The sequence below is a fragment of the Cupressus sempervirens genome, chromosome 3 (assembly GCF_028749045.1).
Source record: "Cupressus sempervirens isolate cs-2001-9-10 chromosome 3, ASM2874904v1, whole genome shotgun sequence".
NCBI classification, from domain to species: domain Eukaryota; kingdom Viridiplantae; phylum Streptophyta; class Pinopsida; order Cupressales; family Cupressaceae; genus Cupressus; species Cupressus sempervirens.
In genome coordinates, this window is record NC_143120.1 from 560,600,250 (window position 1) to 560,626,998 (window position 26,749).

At 37.9% G+C, this 26,749-nt stretch overlaps 1 protein-coding gene across 2 annotated transcripts in view; it reads left to right on the top strand.

Annotated features, from left to right (window-relative positions):
- Nucleotides 1–26,749, top strand: part of LOC149567653 (BRCA1-A complex subunit BRE-like protein) — a 197,784-nt gene that overhangs the window by 87,639 nt on the left and 83,396 nt on the right. The window lies entirely within an intron of this gene.

A 26,749-nucleotide genomic window follows, 5' to 3' on the forward strand; every position in this document is an offset into this window, starting at 1 on the left:
AGCCTGTATAATCGTGGTTCAAAGATACAAGCTTGGGTGGAATTGAAAAAGTAATCTTAATTAATTTAGGAGAATACCAGAAAATAATTAACTTAGCTTTTAAGAATTGTATAGGAAACTCTGCTGGTCCTAACTCTAGCAAACACCAAATTGCCTTAATTTTCAGATGTTTGACATACTTTCAAACACTTTGCTTGAAACTTCTATCTTTCTGTCTTTTAATTTCAGATTGTTTTTACTTGCTTGAAATAGTTTTAAATAGGGTTTATATGGTAGCAAATGATTATTAAAAAATTCAGGCAGAAGAACTGGAATACAAATGCAATTCTCTTTGACCATTTGAATGTGTACATATGATTCCTACACGTAAAACGTACATCTACAATCAATAGACATTTTCACGAACACTTGGGATGAAATCTATTATGCTGATTATGAACAATTAAGATATGGCATTACTTCGGACACTTGGTGTGCACTCTTATTCCTCCACATTGAATTCAAACAAATTACAATGCCAAATATTATGCATGAAGTAAGAAAATAAAAAAACCATTGAAACCTGTAGCAGCTCTCCATTCATGATTCCTTGATAACTAGCTGTACCTAATAATGAAAGCACTCTCCAACAAATACATGCCTCTTGTCTTCAAAACACAGCCTTCACTAATGCTGCCCCAATTTATCAAATGTGGCCACTAAAAGCTCTAATGCTGCCCCTCCAAACACTTGCAAATGAAAGCCAACCTTATTGAAAGCTGTGGCTTCTTATGTTCCCCAACACAGCCCTTCTTGGAGCTTCAATCTGCAGTATATAAACACACCTCTGTCTGGCAAGCGGTTTCTGTGATGAAACACTAAAAATCCACCTCTCAAATTTGAACACAAATTAAAACACAATGATGGCAGTTGATGGTACCATCCTTTAGCACAATTGCACTTGATAGTTTCAATAGCTCAGACTGCAGAATAGCTGTAGAGATTCACAATTTCTCAAGCTCTTTCTTTTCAAACCCTTGTTTCAAAACCTTCACAATTTCATAAAATCAAATGCACAATAGGATCCCTTTTGTGTTCTCTTCAAGTTCTTTAATAATAATTCTCCATGAATCTTCACTAGCAAGATGATTTGGTTATCTTTTGTAATAATGAGTTGACTTTAATATATCATTAATAAAGCACACTTTTAATCAATTAGTATTAATTACTCATTATCATTAACATGGCCCCCATTTTATTATAAAGTTAATTTATAAATTATATAATATAACTCAAATAATTAAAAATCAATAAAGGCCATTAAAATATTATTTTTTCATTAAATACTCATTAACTTGACATACCGTCTGAATCAGGGAGTCAACCATTGCATCCTCTATCGATATGACTTTCTTACTAAAAATAGAAAGGACCCTTCTCGATCAACCTCAGACTTACTATAAAAAGTAAGTATAGCATACAAAGCCCAAACAAGTCCAATCTGAGCCAAAGGAAGACCAAGCTGGAACATACTGAATTTTGGAGAAGGAAAGAACCTCCATTAACGAAGCCTTTGTCTCACAATACCCTCTATCCACAATAATTAACCTATAAGGGACGAAATAGTAGGCTAATCCATCAAACTCTGATGCTTGTGAAAAATGGGAAAATTGTAGTCCGCCCTCCCTAAGGTTGTTCATCCTCAAGCAATCATGATCACAACAACATACCATTGCACTAATGGTCAAAATGAGAACATTGAAATGTCCTGAACTGCAATAGCGTTGTTGAAGCACCAAAATATTCACCACTGCACAAAAATGGAAAGTAATCCATTTGTTCAAACTCTGTGCATCGAGATTGTGCATCTGAAACAAACGATGTACATGATCAAAAGTAACACTACCAACAATCCATAGCATGTACACATTGCAATACTCCCCAATGAACCCATACTGGAATCTTGATGCATGCAGAGGACCCCATAGCACAATGAAGAGTGTCCAACCACATATGCCTCGATCCCGAATCCTCAAACAAAGCCAACCAAATAGAGCAAAATCGACTTCTGACCTCACTAATCCAATCTCAATGCCACCATGGTGCAAATGATGTAGCAACTCGATGGAACCCATTCATTTTGCAATGCTAACCTTGTCACCACTTGGGTCCCAAAGCAAACTAAACTTACATCCATCCAACATGAGGAAGTAAGGTTATATGAGCACATTAGGTAGACTAAACCTCCCTCTATAGTCTCCTAATCCCCCATAGGTGTTGGGCTAAACTATAGTACGAAAATAAGAACTCCTAAGGGTGTCTATATCACAACCATAATATACATCTTTTTCTAAACTTCCATGTATATGCTAACTTTGCATATAGTCTCCCACTAATTTGTAGTCATCAACCCCATCAATTGGAGATGACATATACCCATCCCATAAAGGATGGCATGATCCCATAGCCATCCATCAACTCATAATCAAGTCCTCTACCTGTGGATCAAAAAAGAAATGATGCGCACTCCTCACTGCGTAGCTACGGTAAAAGGCTCCAATCTCTACCAGTGGCTCGTCATTAACCACTCAAGTAGTAGAAGATGGCTTAAATATTTGACCTGAACAACTAATTGGGTAGATGTGTTGCTAAGCGTCTCGCCATACCCAATAGCATACTCTATTATGAAACAAGTGGAGGTACTTTGACTTAAGTGCCTCGAAGGCCCTCTAGATGAACCTTAAATCACCGAGTACCAGCCTCGACCCCACACTGTCTCTCTTCAAATTCGGCTCTCCAAAATAGGTACTCAACATATTTATGTGTTCAGTTAAAATGAGACAAGGTTGAATTAACCTTCTCTCCCAAAACCTTCTACTGGTCCCTCCATCTTTGAGGCTTAACAAACTATCAAACAAAATCAACTTCATGGGATGAAATAACAAGATTGTTTCTAGAGGGGTAAAAACCCAACATGATAATCATCTGCCCAACCAGATGATACTTAGCATGAAGAAGCCATGAATTGTCACAACTTATTGACAAGTCCATCTCTACCTCACAAGGACTCTCAAGAACTTGTCCTGCATCATCTGTCAATGTCATTAGTACTGGAGACACTAATAAAACATGAGGCTTTTGTATCTCTTAATCAAAGTACTCATTCCAACTGAATCCAATCCCCCTAAATCAGTAATAGATCTCACCACAACCTATGGGTATTAACTCAATCACCAAGTGCCTTTGTTAGAAGCTGAATTGAATCTGTTGCTAGTGAATATTGTCTATGTAATGTCCTCGTTATAAAATAAATAATAAAATTAAACTTTTGTAACGGGCCAATTGATTTAATGTATCTCGGACCCATTTTTATTTTTGTGTTCGAAGTTTGTGTTGCCGTCGGCTATCCTTGTACACCCTCATAATGGTTTCTCGACAGTTATTTAAGCACAGCTTGTAGGAAGTCATTTGGTATGCTTTTGGATTTTTTTCTCTGTACTGCGAACTCCTGTTTAGGGTTCTTTGTTGTTGGCCATTTTGGAAGTGAAAGACCTTCCCTATTTGGCTTATTGCGGTTTCGGTGGGATTCAACCCTCACCCTATTCCGTTATTACATGTAATACTTCACTCAGATCTGGCAAGTCAGAGCTCCAACTGTGGTAAATATTAATCAAAGATTGGTTAATCTTGGTTGGCTTATTCGCATCTAAAGTCTTTGGTTATATGAATGAATGTTCTTCCATAACACAATTGTATGCTCAGGAGTTTGTGAGACATTTTCCCTCTGTACCTTGACACACACACAAGAAAAACCACTTTGCATGATCTACTGATACCCCACTGTATGGATATTGTATTCACCCATCGTAAACAGTGCAATCTCCCACACCGTACAACCCTTCTTTCCTCACCATCGTATGACCTTCAACATCCTATGACTGCATGTCTACAAGCACCACACAGTATAGTTTCCTCCCCCTCTGACTGTACACCCACTCACTAGCATCGTACGACCTCTATCAACTACCGTACGACGTGCATAAGGACTTGTAGTGATTTCCGTACGGACACCCTCATCTACAGTACGACAACAAAGACTCTCCAGCGTACGAACATTCCACCTAACCGTACAAACTGATTTCCCTAGTCATCGTACGGGCATTACCATTAGAGCATCACCGTACCACCTCCCAAATGTCCATCATCACCATACGGACATTCAATCCATCGTATTTTATCAGAGTCTGAGCAAGGTGATAGGAACAAAACTTCATAGTTGTATCAGAGCACTTCAATCTTGCCAACTTGTGGACAGTGAATGAGAGTTTATAGTCGGAAGAGAAGGAGGACACATTCCGTTGATCGAATGGATGACGAATGGGAACTGAGCGCTGCTAAACTTGTGTCACTACTGAGTGAACTTGCCAGGAATCTGGTACAGATAACTGATATGTAGCGACTTATGGAAGAAACTCTCAAGAAGTTGGCGGAGAACAAAATATCCAGAGAACAAAATGGTCACAGCGCGGACTTGGTGTCGAGTAAATCAAATTCTCATCCAACACGCTCTCGACCTTCCATGTCGACTTTTCCACCACGGATGGAGGCACAACACGGAGGGAGACAACCAACCTTTGAAGAGATGAGAGAAGACTGGAAGAATGCAAACCTTGAAGAAGATATATCCTACGAAGACTATGCAGATCTGAGAATGAGATATTCGGGAGGCGAAAACAGAGGATACTTTAATGATGATCTTAGAAGGAAGTTGAGTAAGGTAAATTTGTCTCCATTTGATGGATCGAGTTCCATATCTGCGCAAGCATGGGTAATGAAAGCCGATACCTACTTTCAGCTGAATCCCATGCTAGAAGAAGAAGCAATCAAGTTTGCCGTGTTGCACTTGTAGGGAGTTGCGCATGAATGGTGGCACCACGACACCATCACATTAGGGCATGATCAAATAAATACTTATGCAGAATTCACAGAGATATTGATAGAACGATTTGATGTTAAAGATTCGGAACTCAATTTCAAAGATTTGGCACAACTGAGACAAATTGGATCGATTGATCAGTTCATTGCGGAATTTCAAAAACTCTTTGTTTTGGTCACGGACATTTCCGAAAGGAGTCGGTTAGTGCTCTTCATGGATGGACTAACAGAACTGCTGAAGGGTTGGGTAAAGGGGTTCAATCCTGCCACCCTATCGGAAGTAATCAATAAAGCACGGAGTATGTCATCACCATTGGCATCATCCTCTGGAAGTTACTCACATCCTAAACCGCCAACGTTTCCGAGGGACAAACCTCTGTCCAAGAAGCCGTCGTTGGATGAAGCTACAAGACAGGAACTCCGAAGGAAGAAATTGTAATTCAATTGCAAGGGACCTTGGGAGCCTAGCCATCGATGCCTTGGAAAGGGGGAAGATCCATTACATTGAGGTCGTGTCCAATGATGAGGACGAACAGGAAGAAATGCTGACTGAAGATAAACAACCGCACAATGACACCAACATCAGTTTGAACCGTACGGAGAGAATCGCTGCTTTGGTACAACGTGGAGGAACCATCGCATGGCTGGTAGCTCGACGTGCACAGTTTTTCATGTATAGGATACCCTTCAAGGACAAAGGGTTACAATTATGTTGGATAGCGGAGCTACTCTAAATTTCATAAACTCATCCTTGGTAAAACGAAGAAGTCTACCTACTGAGGTGCACGTAGGCTTTTAGGTCAAGGTTGCCGGATGGACTTTTCTGCCCTACACGCACCTTGTTCCTCAACTGAGCATCACAATGGCGAATCACACAATGACTGAGGACTTCTTCATAGTGGACCTGGCTGACATGGAAGTTATTTTTGGCTTATCGTGGATGGAGACCCTTGATGAAAACACTCAGAGTTTCAAACGGATGGACTTCAATTTTGTGGTTGACGGAAAGAAGGTTGTCCTCCAAGGAATGGCAAATGAAGGTTCAAAGGAAGTTTTTGCGCATTGGATGGAGGCAATCTTTCAGCACGATGACATAGCGTGGGTTGTGCATTGTCTAATCTCGGCGGAACTTATAAAGGGGCATCAAACACCTCTGTAGGATGATGAACTTAAGGATATTTTAAGTAGACATGATAAAGTTTTCATGGATATTCCTCCTGGCATACCACCTCATCGAGGTTTCGAACACACTATTGAATTGGAATCAGGAGCAAAGCCAGTCATAACCACGCTGTACTGCCACCCCAAGAAATTCAAGGATGAGATCGAAAGGACGATTCAGGAATTGCTAGAGAAAGGATGGATCCGTCCCAGTTCTAGCCCATTTGCATCATTTGTGGTGTTGGTCAAAAAGGACGAGACAATGCGCATGTGTGTGGACTACCGCGCGTTGAACAAAAAAAAGAAAGAATAGGTATCCCATTCCAAGGATAGATAAGTTGCTAGATGAACTGCATGGTGCGGTCTATTTTTCAAAAATAGATCTTCGTTCTGGATACCATTAGATCCACATGAGGGAAGATGTGGAGAAAACAGCTTTCCGTTGTCACTATGGACATTATGAGTTCTTGGTCATGCCATTCGGATTGACCAATGCACTTGCAACATTTCAATCTTGCATGAACCGCATCTTCAACAAACAATTGCGTAAGTATTTGTTGGTATTCTTTGATGATCTTATTTATAGCAGGACATTGGAGGAGCACCTGAAGCATCTGAATGAAGTTCTAAGTATCATGGAGGAATAGTCCCTGTTCGCCAAGCAGTCCAAATGTGAATTTGGTATGATAGAAATATTATACTTAGGGCATGTTGTCAGTAAATACGGGGTTCAAGTGCATCAGGAGAAAATTCAGGCTATCCTCGATTGGCCTTCCCCAAAATCACTCAAAGATTTGCGAGGATTCTTCGGACTGTGCAGTTACTATAGGAGGTTTGTTAAAGGATTCTCTCAGCTCAGCGCACCTCTAACGGATTTGACGAAGAAGGGGTCATTCAGTGGAATGAAAAGGCACAACTCACCTTTGATAAGCTGAAAGAGGCCATGAGCACTTGTCCTGTACTTGCACTACCTGACTTCACTCAGCCGTTCATTTTGGAGTGCGACGCATCTGGGGAAGGCATTGGAGCGATATTGATGCAAGAGAGACACCTGATCGCTTATGAGAGCAGGAAGCTTATGCCATCGTAACACCTATATTCCATTTACGACAAAGAAATGTTGGCCATCGTACATGCACTAACCAAGTTCCGACAGTATCTGGTAGGTGCCAAGTTTGTCGTCCGTACAGATCACAACAGTTTGAGATATTTTCTGGAGCAACATGACTTGAACGAACAACAACAAAAATGGGTAAGAAAAGTTCAAGCTTCTGATTTTGACATTAAGTATGTGAAAGGGAAGAACAATGTAGTTGCAGATGCCTTGTCTAGGAAACCCACCATCTGCTCACTAGACCAGATTTCAGCTGATTGGAAGGCACATCATTTAGTGGAATATTCCAAGAATACATTTGCCTGTGAAATAATGGATGGCCACACTCACGACAATCGGCACAGAGTGGTAGATGACATCATCTTCTATAAGAACTGGATATACCTGGTGCCAGAATCCAAATTGAAGCAAAAGATCTTGAAGGAAGTACACGACTCACCTTTGGCTGGACACCCAGGTTTCCTCAAAACTTACAGAAGTCTTCGGGAGAGGTTTTCATGGAAAGGACTCAAAGGGAACGTGTTGCAGTATGTAAGAGTGTACGGTCTGCCAACAGAACAAGTTCGAACATACTCTTCCTGCCTGGCTGCTACAACCTTTGCCAATTTCCGAACTTAAGTGGGAAAGTATATCAATGGATTTCATAACAGGGCTTCCCAAGGTGAACAAAAAGGATTGTATTTTCGTGGTGGTCGACAGATTGACAAAGTATGCACATTTCTTCGCCATCCTTTTCGACCTTCAGGCCATACAAGTTGCCAGTCTGTTCTTTAGAGAAGTTTTTCTTCTGCACGGGTTAGCCTGAAACATCGTCAGTGATCGGGATAGACGATTTGTCAGTATCTTCTGGACATAACTGTTTCGGATGGCAGGGACAGAACTATCGCCAAGTACGAGTTACCACCCGCAGACGGAAGGACAAACTGAGATTGTGACAAATGGCTCGAATGCTACCTTCGGAACTACGTTTCGGCACAACAGCATACGTGGGTAAAATGGATCCATCTGCGGGAATATTGCTACAATACCACGTACCACATGTCCATTAGAATGACACCATTCAAAGCTCTATACGGGTACGAACCCTTCTCCTTCATTGACACAGTTTTGGGTGACAATCGTGCACCAAGGGCGAGGGATTGGCTTCAGGAGGGACAGGACATACTGAGGTGCTTGAAAAAAAACCTACAACGGGCACAAAATCAATAGAAGATGTACGCCAATAGACACAGAATAGAGAGGACTTTTGAAGTGGGGGATTTGGTCTATCTCCGGCTCCAGCCATATCGACAGTCTTCACTAAAGGGAATAGGAAAGGAAAAATTGAAGCCTCGATTTTATGGTCCCTATTGTGTGGTCTGTCACATTGGTGAAGTAGTGTATGAATTGGAACTTTCGGAAGGGAGTTCCATTCATAATGTCTTCCATGTTTATTGCTCAAAGAAAGCAATAGGGCAAAATGTCACAGTTGCTACTGACCTTCTGCTACTCAATGAAGAAGGAAAACTCATTTTGGAACCTGCTGAGATCCTCGAAGTACGTGAAAAAACCCAACGGAATTGCACTGTGAAGGAATACTTGGTACGCTGATGACACCTGCCGTTGGATGACGCAATGTGGGAAGGCGAGCACATTCTCTAGCACCCTGCACTGCATTTGATTGAGGACAAGCAAACTTTGGGACGGGAGGACCGTAATGTCCCCGTTATAAAATAAATAATAAAATTAAACTTTTGTAACAGGCCGATTGATTTAATGTATTGTACCCATTTTTATTTTGTGTTCGAAGTTTGTGTCGTCGTCGGCTATCTTTGTACACCCTCGGAATGGTTTCCCAACGGGTATTTAAGCACGGCTTGTGGAAGTCTTTTGGTATGCTTTTGGATTTTTTTTCTCTATATTGCGAACTCTTGTTTAGGGTTCTCTGTTGTTCGCTATTTCGGAAGAGAAAGACCTTCCCTATTTGGCTTATTGCGGTTTTGGTGGGATTCAACCCTCACCCTATTTCGTTATTGCATGTAATACTTTGCTTGGATCTGGCAAGTCGGAGCTCCAACTGTGGCAAAAATTAATCGAAGATTGGTTCATCTTGGTTGGCTTATTCGCATCTAAAGTCTTTGGTTATATGAATGAATGTTCGTCCATAACACAATTGTATGCTCAGGAGTCTGTGAGATGTTTTCCCTTTGTACCTTGGCACACACACAAGAAAAACCCACTTTGCACGGTCTACTGATACCCCACCGTACGGATACTGTACTATACATAGTACAATCTCCCACACCATACGACCCTTCTTGCCTCACCATCATACGGCCTTCAACATCCTATGACTGCATGTTTGCAAGCACCACATAGTACGGTTTCCTACCCCTTTGACCATACACCCACCCACTAGCACCGTACGACTTCTATCAGCTACCGTACGATGTGCATAAGGACTTGTAGTGATTTCGTATGGACACCCTCATCTACAGTACAACAACAAAGACTCCACCGTACGAACATTCCACCTAATCGTACGAACTGATTTCCCTAGTCACCGTATGGGCATTACCATCAAAGCATCACCGTACCACCTCCCAAATGTCCATCACCACCGTATGGACATTCAATCCACTGTATTTTATCAAAGTTTGAGCAAGGTGATAGGAACGAAACTTCATAGTCTAGACTTAACTTCATGGTAACCTCATCCATCTGAAGTTGCGACTCTTCATGAGCCAACTGGGTTATCTCCAATATCTTTGAAGTTGCCTCAAGCTCATCAATGAGTTCAATGACCTCCTTCTCCTTTCCCATCAAAGCATTGTAACAAGTGCAACCCCACTCAAGAAGGTAATCTTTGTTAGCCAACAATTGCAGGTGATTATACCAATAAATTTTCAAAGTGAATGGAACTTTGTTAGGGAAAGACCTCTATCATTGTCGTCCTCTGACATAGGAGCACCCCAACCAAATATGGCTAACATCTCATAGGCAACGTCATAATGCTTAATGGTTTTAGCAATATGATTATTACTCACCTTCAATTCCCAATCACATGATGTCTCTGAACTCCCAGATTCCCATGTAAGTTCTCTGACGCACAATTTGCACTATGATAGGAAGTTGTATCTATCATGCTCTCTTCATGATAAAAAAACATCATGTACACTATCATCCCTGCACATGCACAACTGAGGTATCGTTGTTGGGTACCTCGAAGAATGACTTATTTGAAAAAGTAGAAGCTGCTGCAATATTGCACACTCCCACCGTCCATGTAGCTGTTAGTCATGATCGGGGGACCCATCATCAACAAATGAATTCTCTAATTCATTTCCTATAGTTTGATATGAAAGGTTAAACTCGCTACAATAGTAGTCTTCCTCATAAATAATATCACTAGTAGCTAAATCTAGAGTATGAATATGCTCTATCTTTAAACTCTCTGATATCTCATGCTGATGCAAACTCATTGCTACCTTGAAAATCAGTGTCATTATGGAAGGAATCACCACCATATAACTTGTTTCTAACACTGAAATCATGACTGTTAAATGTTGGAAACTCTATTCAACCATCTCCCACAAAGGCTGCTAACTCTTGCATAGACTCACCATTATGAGTGCTGTCATAAAAACCTGAGCTATTAGAGATCATATTGTCCATGCAATCCTTGAAAGTGAAGCTCCCATGATGTGAGTCAAAAATCAAGGTGTCATCAACAATATCCTTCACACACACCCTGTCATCAACGCCATCAATAGGCTCAGACATAGGACTGCTATCATAAAAAACATAACTTCATTATAGACTATTGATGTAGGGCTGCCATCTATGTTTGTTTATCACGTCAGCAACATTCCCATTGCCTGAAACCTCTATCTCACTGAATTTTATTTTCAAATTGTATTTACTTTCTTAAAATGGTTTTAATTGAAGTTTAAATAATAAATGCTAGCAAATGATTATTATGAAATTCATGCAATGAACTGAAATACAAATGCAATCCTTTTTGACCATTTGAATGCATACATATGATCTCTAGTTGTAAAATGTGCATCTACAACCAATAGACATTTTCACAAACACTTGGCATGAAAAGTATTATGCTGATTATGAATAGGTAAGATATGACATTACATTGAACACTTGGTGTGCATTCTTTTTCCTCCACATTGAATTCAAACAAATTACAGCATGAAGTACGAAATTAAAAAAATTATTGAACCTTGTAGTAGCTCTCTTGAATCGATGATTCCTTGATATCCAACTGTAACTAATAATGACAGTACTCTCCAACAAATACATGCCTCTTGTCTTCAGAAGATAGCCTTCACTAATGCTGCCCCAATTTATCAAATGTGGCCACTAAAAACTTAATGCTGCCCCTCAAAACATTATTCAAACAAATTACAGCATTGAAAGGTGACCTTCATTGAAAGCTCTGGCTATTGATGTTCCCTAATGCAGCCCTTCTTCAATCTGCAATCTCTAGTATGTAAGCATGTAATAACCCCATCCAGTTATAACTTCATAACAAACACCAAATTATTTTATTGTTCAATTGTTTGACATTTCGTAAAACACTTTGTAAGCAAGCTTTGATACCACTGTAATGAGCCCTGCTGACTCAAACAATCTGTGGCAAAGAAATGATTTCTTTTTTTCTGTTTGTGAGATTTTGCAATTTATGATACAACAATATAGCAGCAAAATAGAAGACATTACAATAATAATTTCAACTCAAATATTTGGATATTATATAGGGAATATACAACTGAAAATTCCAGATTTTAATATCAACTTAGAAACTGAGTATTTTCACAAAATACCAACAACCCAGTTGATAAAATATCCCCATTATCTAAATCAATGATACTTAGAAAAATCAAAAGTTACAATTTATGAACTTACAAGTAAGACATGCCTTGAAACCCTTTGAAATGAAGTCTAGCAGTAGCAAAATAATTCTCCAACAAACAAATGCAACTGCAGATATGTAAAACGTTGCTCCCAAAGTGCAGATAGAAAATAACACCTAGCAAAAAATATAAATGGGTGCTCAACCAATTCCAAATTAACCAACACCCAACCGCTTCTCAGCAATAGTAATAACATTATGAGAAGACGCCAAATTCCAAATTCCCAAAACCACAATATCTCCCAACCACAATGTGTACAACAATGGAGATAAAGACCAATTTTCAGAAAACTGATTCAGAATACCTCAGCTGTGAATTACAATGAACTTCACAAGAACAAACCCTTATAATTCAACAAGGTCACAGAAAAATCAGACTTTGGAAACATTACAAAGACGACAAAGCAAAATAAGCTAATCAAATAATCAGATGCTTTACTCATCAAATGGGCTCATATTTAAAATCTCCAAATGGCACAAAGTTTTCCAAATAAACTTCACTTAAGAAGCTTCTCGCACACAACATTAAAATGTAATAAAGTGCCATTATAAACTAATTTATTAATTGCTTTTGGCTCCGAAAATGACCTTTTCCACCATAACTTCAAATTCTGACACATAAGGCCACTATTTCTTTTTCCCATGATTTAAAACTTTTCATCCCGGTTCCAACGAGTTATGATATTGAGGTGACCAATAAACAACACCAACAAAAATAACAACTTTAGAGTATTTAGATGAATAATAATAATAATTCACTTGTCTTGCGAAAACAATTGAAGAAGCAACAAAATCGAAATTTGACAACACCAAAGTGATCCCGATGATGAAAGATAATAAATGAACCTAATGAGGGTCACTTATGATAAATAGACACTCCCTCCAAGATTCTTGGAGCTCAAACCGGAAGCTTGAAATAAAAACTAAGAGCATCACACAACTCTTCTAACTTAATTGAGGTCATCGGAACCAATAGATTGACTTACTATAAATAGTAAGCCCTTCAAATAGAGCCAAAACACACCATAGGCTGCTAGAAAGTTATAATCACACAACTGAGACTCTCAAATCCCACTGTCAACTCACAAGGGTTGCAATGGGAATTGACTTGGCCAATTGTAGGAACTTGCTAATAATGGGGACATTTCAAAATATACTCCTTGTCTGGCAAGTTGTTCCTATGATGAAACACTAAATCCAACTCTCAAATCCGAACACAAATTAAAACACGGAGATGGCATTGAATGATGCTATCCTCTAGCATCATTTCACTGGATAGTTTCACCAGTTAAATTGCACAACAACTGTGGAAATTCAGAATTTCTCAAGCTCTTTCTTCTGAAACCCTTGTTTCAAAACCTTCACTATTGCATACAAATTTAAAATCAAATGCACAATAGGCTCCCTTTCGTTTTCTTGCCAAGGTTGTTTTATAATAATTTTGCATGAATCTTCATTAGCAAGGCTCTTTAATGATTTTGATATTCTTTATAGCAGTGAGTTGACTATTATATATCATTAATAAAACACACTTATGCATAGTAATTACTCCTTATCCTCAACAAAGCGCCCATTTTATTATTAAGTTAATTTATAACTTTATAATATAATTCAAATAATTAATTTTCAGTAAAGGTCATTAAGATGTTGATTTCTCCTTAAATACTCATTAACTTGACAAACTGTCTGAACAAGGGAGTCAGTCATTGCATCCCATATCCATATGATTCCCTTACAAAAAATAGAAAGGGCCCTTCTTGGTCAACCTCGTACTTACTATTTATAGTAGGTATAGCATATGGAGCCCAAACGAAGTTTAATCCGAGCCAAACAAAGAGCAAGCTGGAACATACTGAATTATGGAGAAGGCAAGAACATCCCTTAACCAAGCCTTTGCCTCAGAAGACCCTCTATTCAGAGTAATTAGCTTGTGAGAGAGAAAATAGTAGGCTAATCCCTCAAACTGTAATGCTCGCGAAAAATGGGGACAGTACAAATTGTCTAAATTTCTATAAGAACCACCTATTTAAAGATCTACAAAGTGCTAGTTTAGTGTTGGTGAGAGATATCTTAATGGAGATGGAACTATTCATTATTTTACAAGACACAAGATTGAATCCACATATTGTTTAAAACTTTAGACTCTTTAGAGACACCTTTGAAAAAATTAGATTGTTGAGCTAAGTTTCATATGCAGAATCTGGGATGGAAGAATTAAATGCTGAAACCAAAAACTTTCTTCATTTTCTGTGATCAATTGAATTGAAGGGATATGGCCTTCAATTGTCTTAGTTTCACAATGGATACCTAGAAATAGGGAGGTTATGAGGAGATTTTCCTCACATTGGGTGATTTTTTTTGTTTAATTCTAAGAAAGGTCATATGTATTGAATTCTAAAAGAGGTTTCGTGGTCATTCAAAAATATTAAGACTTGATGCTCACCCATGGGCCTCTGTTGTCAATCCAAATTTTGAATCTCAAGGGAGGATCATGATGTGGATCTTATTCTCCAACTCACTATTGAAAATGTGGAATCTAGGTGCACATAAAAAAAAAGTGATACAATTGACAATTTCTTTTGCACAAGCAGGGCAACTAAGGACAATATTGAGGCATCTTACATCCATATATGTGTTATGATTGACATCTCACAACCTATATCTACCAAGTCTAATCTGCTTCCTTGAATGAGCTCTTCTTGTAGGAGTTCATTTTAGAGTGCTTACTGATTTTCTGCCATGTTTGGCCAAAGTGAGGCACATACATATCAACTTCCCTAACTAATAGTCTAATAGAACGAAGCTAGACTCAAAAGCCCTAGAGTGGTAGAATAAGCTACCCCTATTCTGATATTCAAAATTTCTCTTCCAAAATGGCTTTTCAAATGTTGACTTTTTAAAAAACAATTATCTAATGGTACAATGTAATGTCCCCATTGTTTGTAGGTTTTTGTAGTTGTCTTGGTCAGTTTGCCATTGCAACCCTTGTGAGGTAACTGTGTGATTTAAGGGTCTCAGTTGTGGGGTTATAGGCTTTCTTGCAATGTATAGTGTGTTTTGGCTATGTTTGAGGGACTTACTATTTATAGTAAGTCAAACTGTTGGTTCTAATAAGCTCAGTTGAGTAAGAGGAGTTGATTGATGCTCTTAGTTTTTATTTTATGCTTTTGATTTGGGCTCCAAGAATCTTGGAGGGAGTGTATATATAGTAAGTCAACCCCGTCAGATTCATTATTTTTCTTTCTTCATTAGGATCACTCTGGTGTCAAATTTCAATTCTGATGCTTCTTCAGTTGTTTTTGCAAGACGGGTGAATAATTAGTATTCATCTAAATATACTGAGGTTGCTATTTTTGTTGGTGTTGTATGTTGGTCACCTCAGTATCATTGCTTGTGGGAACCTAGATAAAAAGTTTTAAATCGTGGGCACAAGAAACAATGGCTTTGTGTTGGAATATTATGTTATGGTGGAAAAGGTCTTTTTTGGAGCCAAAAGCAATTAATAAATTATATTATAACTACATTTTATCATATTTTAATGTTGCGTGGAGGAAGCTTCTTAAGTAAAGTTCATTTGGGAAACTTGTGCCATTTGGAGATTGTAAATATGAGGCCATTTGATGGGAAATGCATGCGATTGAATGTTTATTTGCCTTTTTTGTCTTGGTGACATATTTCTGAGGTTTTGATTTATGTGCCCTTGCTGAAGTAGAAGGGTTATTATTTTGAGAATTATTATTGTCTTCCTGCAGCTATGTTCGCTGTAGTTGGAAGACGTTAATGGTGACTATTCACTTTTCTACTGTAGCATACTGGTTATTAGAAGTTGGAGTTCGTGGTCTTGGTGGAACTTAACAATGTTGCTGTGATTATATTGTACCCACGTTTAATAACTGGAAGGTGATTATGTTCACAATTGGGCTATTGTGCATCATTGGAGGCAGCGTTGAGGGCTGTATGTGCCTGGAGACCACCCTTATACGATCTACATCCATTTGCCATCAGCCTATAGGCAAGTGCGAGTGTTTTTGAGGGGCTCCAGCTACAAGTTTAAGGCTATGTTTCATAAATTCAGGCCTGTGGCTATCCTTCCTGGGCTGCATTTGGATTATGTAGGGCTTGCATTAATTATTTGGACCTGCATTTGGATTAGATGAAGGCTGTTATTTGCTTAGTGACCAATGTTGCTGTTCGATTACTTCCAGGTTCATTTGCTTATGTAAATTGGAATGAGGATAATAAACTTGCAGATTAGTTGCTTTCTTTTAGCAGTCAGTATTGTAGTTGGGAATTCTTATAATGTCCCCTCTTCTAGTTTAAGGAATTTAGTGCCGGAACCTGCATCAAATCATTAGTACAATATAGAAAAAATATATATTAAAATCCAAAAAACATGTTAGAAGTGTTGAACTAATTAAATACTTGTCTTAATATTACCCCACTGACCCCTCCTAATCCTTTGGAAATAACTCTTCGCAAATCACCTAACCCTCTAATGAGAATTTCTTCTCGATTTGGTAATCATCATATGAAGAGCATCTTTAGAAGCTTCTAGGGATCTCTGGTTATACACTTTATACACTACTTGGTTGAGATCCCACCTCTAACCAAGTCTCTTTATCTTTGACATATGCATATGACAGATCACTAAAATATATATTGTCTCTAAGAGATTCTCTACAGATCTCTCTCTGAGTTCTGATTTGGAATCTCAACATTCAACTAAGAAAGTTCTCTAGTCTCTGAGTTCTCTTTATGAGAAACTCAACATTTGTAATGAATGCCCTCTATCAAGATCTTACTTGGTCTCTATAAGAACTGTATAGTTCTCGTCCTATATATGGTTATCAAATTTGGTTTCTAATCTTCCATATTGGATAATTCACATTTGTCCCTGAATTACAAATAAATTAAACGCGCCTCAATATTATCACTATATTTATGGTCTCCACTTATTAAGAATTTTTATGTCTGCACTAAATCTCTGTGATAATCTTCACTGATTTAGTATTTCACTTTGTTGATCTTTATTATAAGTTTTATCCTGTTATCTATCTATCTATCTATATATATTCCCCCCTACATATGGTATTTAAGAGATAGCTATTTCTTATACTGCTAGTCTTTTGTTGTCGGAAGGAATAACTAATTTCCTCAATACCTTTTGTTGTATGTGATATATGTTATCTCCAAATCTCTCCATAGACTATTCTTGGTGCGATCATGTGTAAAACAATTTATCTTATTCTTGCCTTGAATGTCAATAGAGTCCACAGTTTACCTTTGGGCATTAATGATGTGTGTTGTTGAAATAATGCTCTTCGATGTGTATATGATTTTCTTGTAATTTCCTTCACGTCAGCCTTGATGTATCAGCGTTCTTGTAACTGTGAATAATGGTTTTGACTACCTAATGTATAATATGTTCCTCAGTGTTTATTTATCTTCCAAGTTTCATAAGATTTGATGATGTGGAATCGCTGAAGTTACAATAATTCTCTGTGGCTATGCATATTTATGCTAAGACTACTGCATTTTTCTTCTTGCTTTCTCCAACCATTCACGATGCTATTTTGTTCACATAGTCACTAGATTGGATATGTCTAATGTATCTCTCTTCCATTGGCCTTGGTGCCTTTGTGGAGTTCTTTTAGTCCCATTTGTATCTTGGTAATTGAATGCATTTATTTCTTGGTATTGATGTGGCTCTTGCGTGTGCTATCTTTCCTCACCACCGAATCCCCTTTTGTTGCTTATCAGACTATTGCATCTAATATAATTTATCTGATTGCCAAGTGAGAATTGGTTTCTTCCTACAGTGGATACCAATCATGCCATTTTCAGAGGTGATCGCATTTCTCTGTCTTATCTCCTCTGCTAAATCTTGTCGCTTACATGGAGGTAGTGGTCTTTGTATTTGTCTTGTTCAATGATTGGGAGTCATTTGGAATCGTGTTTCTTTTCCCACGTCTGAGATAGTTTAGATTGCATGTCATCCCTTGTTTGATTGTTCTTCTTCCACTTGTATTTTATTTGTGATAAATCTATATTCTAATTGGAGATTTCTCATTTGATTATTGTTTGATAATCTGCTTCCCCCATTTTCTGATATGGAGTATATATCCTGTTCTCCCAGATTTTCTTTTTTCTTATATATTGTTGAACTTGATTCTATGGATTCAGCGGTCACAACCTTTAGCGAATAATTAATCAAGCTTGTATTTTTATTTTAAAGATAATTCATTTTGTTATTAATATATTTCTAATATGAATTTATATTAATGTTTAGATTTATATAATTCCTGAAATAAATAAATAAATAAATATTTATATATAATCATATTTCAAATATATTTAAATAATATCAGGTATTAATAATACATAAATATCTTTTAATTATCATAGTCTCATAATTAAACAATTTATCATAAACATTGTCTCTTTTAATTTCAAGTGTTTATAGATTTATATTCTGGTTATTATGATTAAATTTCATTATTAGGGGGATATTACAAATTTATAAGTTGCATGTAGTTTGAACTCAGTTGTGTTGTGATCATAATTTTCTATTTCATTTCAGTATCTTCATTTCATGTTTAAATGCCAAACTATCATAGGCTTTAACACAGTAATATTAAAGTTCAAACTATTGAATAGTTAGGAAAATTGGAGTTAGACAAGTCCATAACTAGTTGGGGGTTATTACATACAGAGCTTCGTTATACACTGGAAATAACTTAACAAATGCAACTGCCATGAAAACTATAAACATGCTTATATAAACAACTATGCACTGGCACAACATATTATGTATTTTTTACATAATATGTTGTGCACACGTTTATCTGTCCACTTTCTCTCTGTGCTAACATAGTCAATCAACCTTAATCGCATCGGTCCCTATGGCAATACTTTAAATCCCATTGGTTCTAGCAAAAGACTGTCACCTAGTCAAGAGGGTATTGATGATAACTCAATGTTGATGTTTGATAACCAATGGATGTATATTTCAGAAACTAGTTCCTCAGGAGGTTAAAAAAATGACCTTCACTATGCCTCCCATCAACCTAAATTTATTCCGGAGATCCTTTTCCCTTATGTTGAAAAGATAAATTGTAGAGTCGACCATGACTCAAGATCCTTCCATGTATGCTTCCAACTTACAAATATGAAGAGCTATTCCAGTTTTCGGTTATTGTGATAGGTGTCCCGAGTGTCGTGTTATTAATGTAACAGATATTCACTTGTCAACTCAGTATAATGTTAAGGATTAAATCATTAATAACAAGTTAGGCATGTAACAGATACATAATATGTTGTGTGCACATTTATCTGTCCACTTTATCTCTGTGCTAGCATAGTCAATCAACCTTAATCATGTTGGTCCCTACCGGTAATACTTTAAATCCCATTGGTTCTAGCAGAAGACCGTCACCTAGTCAAGAGGTTATTGATGATAGTTCAGTGGCAATGTTTGATAACCAATGGATGTATATCTCGGAAACTGGTTCCTTAGGAGGTTAAAAAAATGACCTTCTATATGCCTCCCTTCAACCTTAATTACTTCTGAAGATCCTTTTCCCTTATGTTGAAAAGATAAATTGTAGAGTCCATCAGGACTAAAGATCTTTCCATGTATGCTTCCAACTTACAAATATGAAGAGCTATTCCAGTTTTTAGTTATTGTGATAGGTGTCCCTAGTGTCGTGTTAGCAAGATACACCCTCCTCTTCTAACTACTGGTGTTTTATCTTTTGTAACAATGATTTTTCCAGGCATTCATTGACACAGACTTGAGCCTTCTTAGTTATCGCATGGCTAACAATAGCGTTAAACGCAAGCTATGATGAAGATTTCCAATCCATAAAAGAGAACTCACAACTTGACATTGCCATTACATACTCGATGATCATAGCCGGTTGAAAAAATTGGTTTTCTCTGTGAACTTTAACCGTTAATCACAACAGCTCCCAGATTTCAATTGCACAATAGTTCAAGCACTAAAAACTCTGGTATTGTAACTGAGGACATTTCGTAACACTGCAAAAAAAAATCCTCAAAAGTCAGAAAAGTAATGTGGCCATCCTTGGAGCATCTCTCACCTCTAAAGATGATATCCTTCTAGAGAAAACTGCTCTATAGAAGTAACAACCTGTTGATGTCAGTCTTGTACCACTACATACCATATAGCAATTGAACACTTGATATGGGATATCAAACACTCAATTCCTCTCTTGAAAAGTTAATACTCATGAAGACATGAAAAAAACTCTAAAGTTCCTTACACCTGTGGATACTAACTCAGTTATCGATGTGATTTGCTGGTAATCACATAGGTGGCCTTACATTGTTCATTCAATGATGACTTGGATTTTGGGATGATGGTGATGATTCGGTATGAGTGCCAGATAATGTTGATGGTGGCGGTGATGGAGGGTTTAGTGCTAGATAATGTTGATTGCAGGAGGAGGAGGCAATAATGCTTCTAATGACTTTTACCTTCCTAACTTTCTTAGAATGGAATCTGACTACTCAACTACTTGCTATTTTACTCCTACTCCTATGAATGGAAAGATTAGCAAATGGACGGGGATTGAATCTAATGAAAGCTAACCAACGGCTTTACCTCCATAGATGCAATGATTCAAGGGAAAGTGACTAGATTACCATGCAAGGCTTCCTAACCAGCCGCTAGGATGCTAGAGGCCTAGTTTATAGATCCCTATCAAACATCCACTAATATCACCATGCAACTATCCATCTACTCTTACTCTTACTTAGCAACTTTCTCAAAATGAAATCTACTTTAACAGCTTCAACGGAAATATAATTCTAACTATTGGAAGTAGAAACCATGCAATAACATCAAATGTTCTTAATCACCATGCAAGTCACAACAATGATAAAGAGAGGCAATTTTGGTATTACTTGAGCAACAATTTTCTTCGACCCTTTACAAATGAGAGCAAATGGCCTTTTATAGAGGCCAAAATTACAACCAACGGTAGAGATAAAGAGGCAAAACCAACGATCTAGATTGGATCCTAGAAACCCTAATTAGGGTTGCCACCCCATCGGCCAATGAGAAGACGCCACCTCATCAATGGACCAATGAGAATAAGGAAAAGTGGCAACCATTGAGAAGGCACCAAAATGGTAGCCAATCAGAATCAGACACCTATCCTACCCAAGAAAAAGGAGAATTTGCCACTTGGGCTTACATCAAATGATCTTCTAATATAGTTCTACCCTCTTCTTTCATCTTTTTAGCCAATGTGATGAACTTGGCTAGCTTGTCATTGACTTCCTTCATGAGAGGGCAAGATGTATGTTTCATTTTGAGCAGAATTCATCATGTTGCTTGTTGCTTGCAATGTTTTCTCATGATCCTTTTCATATTCTTTTGTGTATCCGATAAATGCGTTGAGGGAGGCAAGGGTGCCCAAATGTTTCTTCTTGATGGAAACCTTCCCCAACTCATCCAAACTCGATCCAAATTCTGTCTCATTGATATTCTCCTCTTTGATATCTTCAAAATCAAGCTCAGCCCCAACATTGCTCATCATAGTTGAAATGGAAGTGTCAATGCCTAAGCTGTGCTGTGCAATCTCGTTCTGTACCTCTTTAAGTATTCTCAATCTGATAGTCAAGGCAACAGACCAAGAGTCCACCCTACTCAATCCTCCTTCATCAATCAATTTGGCTCTTTCCAAATATTTCTCCGGTAGCTCAATGAATGCTTGTAGCCTAGAAATGGCTAAGTCCGTGACTGGAAGGAAATCCTTCCATTCACCTTCAAATATTCTAAATTTGTCTCTAATAGCCACTAATGACCTGAATGCCAAGACAAAGGAAGGCAAGAAATTTCGTCCATCTTGGATTGTATCATGGATCCAATCCTTGACTTCACACAGCTGAGCCGGTATCTCTTCTATGTTGCTCCTACTATTTTGAGGAAGGGCTGCCTGGTGCAACTATTGGATAGGCTGACAATCTCTCCAATACTTGTTCTCGGCTTGCAACTTTACAATCCTTTCGTTTGCCTTCCTTAACCTTTTTTTAATTAAAGCAATGCCTTCCTTGATCTCCTCACATTCCATGCCGTCCGTGATTCTTCCCAAGTTATGTTCAACTATCCTCGTATTCCTGAGCTACAATCTCATCCAATGCCTTGTTAACCATTGGTATAGCAATTTGAACTTTGTGGTGACCATCATTATCGCTCCTGATTACCTTTGCCACTGTTTTTGTAGTTTGTTTTTTATTCTCGCTATCTCCCTTTTCTATTAATCCATGGATGTCTTCAACTGTTTGGACAGTCACTACCTCGCCTCTTGGCATAAGCATTTGCCTCAACCATAGTGGTGCAGCGCATCTCCCTAAATCTGGATTCGGTTCGACTAGCAAAGCATCGCCGATGGCCTCGGGTGCCTAGCTCATTTCCTCAATATCAATTGGCCGATCCTCTTCTTCACTAGTGACTCTCACATCCTCTCCATGTTGGTTCTCTGAGAGAGGAGAGTACTCAGTGCTGTCGTTGTATCCACTTGATTCTGTATCAGAGCTAACCTCTACCGTGGCCCTCTTGTCCACTCATATTATCTTTTTGGTTGGCATCTGCCCTCAATTATGCTCTCTCTTGATGGCGTTGCATTTTGTCTTTTTGTTGGAGGTTCCTGATGTTCTTTACTATTCTCAACCTCCAAATTTCTATTCTTGCTCTTAACTATTCTTTGTTGTTGGCTACTGCCCTCACTTTTCTATCCGACTAATTCTGCTGGACCTTCCTTTGGTTTCATCTTCTCATAAGTAAGGTGTATTCTTTGACTTTGTAACTTCGTTAACTTCCCATTGTACCACGACTTGGTGTGCAGATCAACTGTCCTTGTAACTGCTTCCAAGGAAGGATCCTAGTGATCATCCCAATCCACTGGGCTCAACTCCGTTCCATCCATTGTCATAATCTTCTCTTAGCACACTTTCATCATCTTCCTATTGATCGGGAATATCAAGGCTTCTCCACCTGATTGCCCTCATCATGTTCACTAACAATCTTGAGAAAGCTAGCTTTCTCATATGAAAGTCGTCCTAGGCATTGACCCAAAAATCTTCTATAGTAGGAACATGTTTGAATGTATTTCCATGAGATGCCTTGATAATACCATTAAGATCAAATCCTTGCCTTGCTCTATACCATGCCAGATGATACCATTCTAATTCTTTCTCTGCAATTGCAAAGGCGACAGGATTGGAACAACTATCTTGCCAATTCCAAATGAGAAGGTAATCCTTGTCTCATTTTTGAGTTTCATCATTTTGTCATAATGCTCAAGTTGCCTAACCAATTCCATCAAAACTACCTTGTTGGTTAGGTACCTTGGAAGTCTCTTGGGACATAATGTGCTTCCTGCTACTCTAATATATATGAGTTGTAGAAATTGAATGAACCAAATCCCATACTTCTTGACTTTTGCTTCTGCTTCTAATGAGAGCCTTTTAGCAGGTGTCCCTTGTAATATCCTTACTGTTTTCATGGCAAAGGCATCACAAAACATCTTATAATCTTTGGTGTTGTGCAAATGAAGCTATAGATAGCACTCATGCACCAAAAATTGCCCTGGCCGATTGCCAATTACTCCTAAGGCCTTAAGTCCAGGATTTTCATACAATCTTGCAATTAGATAGAAAAGATAGGACTTCATATAGAATTGCTTTTGATTTTGTATGGTCCTAAGTTGCAATTCTAAATTCTTGCTGATTATCCTGAAATGACTTGGCCGCCTGATCCATCATTACCACTGTCATGCCCTTGTGTTGGGGGATATTAAATGCTTCTTCAACCACTTGTTTGCCGATGTTGGCTAACACTCTCTTCCGTTCATCAAAAATGATGGACTTTGTAACAATATCAAATTGGGATGCACACTCCATTACCAATTCTGAACAAGGCAAGGTAGGGGGGAAGGCTGCCGCATGTACAATACCACTTTTGTAGATTATCTTTGCCATGGGGGATTGCCCTTCCTTCAATCTGTCCTTTAATTGGATCATGTTCACTGTGTTGATATTGGGGTTACTTATTCGCCTCACTTTTGAGAAGAAGGTGATCTTAGGCATCATGTCTTCCTTGTCTTTGTTGGTGTTTGTTCCCTTTGGCTTCTTGCTTGCACTAACATCTACCATCCTAAACATTTATTTTTGTCCCTTCATTCTAAATGATATGGACTACACTTATCGATCTCCAACCTTCTTTCTATCGATGGAATCTAGCTTATTTCTGCCTTGCCAAGTTCTATCTCTACACTAATCAATCTCCAACCTTCAACCTAGGGGTGGGACTACCACTTATTTCTGCCTCTTCCTTACCTTAGGATGGACTACACTTATATCTCCCAACTTCAACCTAGGGTGGTCTAGCTTATTTCTGCCTCTCCAAGTGGCTATCATGAAATCTACATTTACCTCTCCAAACTTCAACCTATCAATAGAATGATGAAGTGGTCTATGATGAATGCAAGTAGGATATAAGGGAAATGAACCAAGCAAGAACAAGGAGTATAATCCGCCTTTAAACCAATCTTCACCTCTAAAATAAGTAGAATTGCAAGTTAATTTTTTCTTTACCAATAACCGGGCCTTCTTCAAATTCGGATCAGATTTGGTAAATTTCAAGCGTCCTTGCAAATAATGATGCCCTAGCAAAAATCAGAATTTTAACTTCCTTGAAATCAGCCACATTTGCCAAAATCAAACCCTTGGATCACATGGCCTCTTCACCAACAAAATTGCCCAAATCTGGAAATTGAAATCGTAGCCTTTTGAAAGAAAATCAAACCTCATAAATTGTCCAAGCAAGAGAAAAATTTCAGATCTGCTCCTAAATCGCCTAGGGCAGAAATTTGCCAAAGATGGAAGAAGAAAAATGCCACCAAGCAAGGAAAAATCTGCCCAAAAAAATCGCTTAAATCTGCTATCTGCCCTTTTAGAGAAAAATCACTCAACACATGAGGAAGATAGAATGAGGAGATGAGAGAGCCCTCTTATACCAAAATTTTCATGTCCCTCTAAGCTGGCCAACTTGCCCTGGAGGAAAGCAAAATTAAATTAGCTCTTTATTAGTGGCCCAGATTTAAATGCCATGCTTTAATTACTCAGCTTAAAGTGCAATTAGCCCATTTAATTGTCAGTTGCGATAAAAAAATTGCAAAATAAAACAAGGAAAGCCTAGGAGATGCCAAAATTTTTATTTAACAACATTTTGGCAATTAAAATATCATTAAAATCAACTCTAGCAAGCCAAAATCAATTTTCAATTTTAATTAAGCAATTACTTTTGAACATTTAAAAATCTCCTAAGCAATATTTCAACTAATTTAATGAGATTTTTCAATTTTATCCATTTTTAATTTTGCAATGCAATTTTAATTTTAACCAAAATAAATCATTTTTCTAGCATCGAAGATCAATTTTCCAATTTTTGATTTCACTATGAAAAAATTTCTTTTTCACCGAAAAATTCAATGTTTTCCAAAAAAGTTAAATGTAAAAATTTCATATTGGAAATGTTCAAGTCTATACAATTATTTGCAATTTTCAAAATTCGACTGAGTTCAAATTTTTGCAAATTTATCCTGTCGAATATTGTTCTAACCATAAAAAATGTTGTCTTTGAAATTTGTTTGGCCCAAGGATAAAATTACATTTTGTAGAAAATCAAGTTTCGCATCGGGTGAAAAAGTAAATCCAACCACATCCCTCCTAGCGTGAAGGCGTCCAAAGTGTAAAATTTTCAAATCAAAAACTTTTGGACAACTCTGAAAAACTTGCTATGGCAATTGAAAAAATTCCAAAAATCCACAAAAATTGCCAAGGCTTGCCTGAAAAAAGGGGGTCCCCAAAATTTTTGGGACGATGGTGTGAAAACCTCACAACACAACCCTGACAACGGGTCTGCAAATTTGCATTTTCAGTGAAAATCTGATATTCTCTGCTACTCGTCTGCCTTTTTGAAGCAATTCTAATACCTCTTCCAAAAGTAATGTTTGTCTTCTTTCTTTCTTCCTCATTCCCATGTACACTTGCTTCATTTTTCCTTTTAAAATATATTTCTCTCTTTTTTGTCTTTATCAAGGAAATGAGAATCAGAATTGGCAAGGTCGAATTGAATCACGAATCGGCCATGAATTGACAAATTAGAAAAACCCTTGAAATTTAGAGATTTTATCAGTTTAAAACTTATTTCGTGCACCCTTTATTGAATTACAATTGTGCTCACAACTAGATGAATTACAAGGCTGGCATAAGGTTCAAAGGGCAAGTGTTTTGCAGATTTGTGACATTTCCACCCTAATTCACCCCAAGCATTTGTAAAATAAAATATTAAAGAATTAGAAAACAAGGTTGAAACATATTTTAGTAACTTAGCTTTTATCTTCTTATCATGCATGTGAAAGCATCCAAAAATCTAAATATTGTACCAGGGGTTTGAGTGTTTCTTCCTCACTTTTCCAAGTTTGAGGAGAATAACTTGCCCATTACATTTTGGCACATTTCCAATCTCGGACACAATGAGGTCTCTCTCCTAAATCTCGGGTGCCATCCTTTGCATGCATTCAATGAGTCCCTCCACGACCTCTACACTGGGATCTACA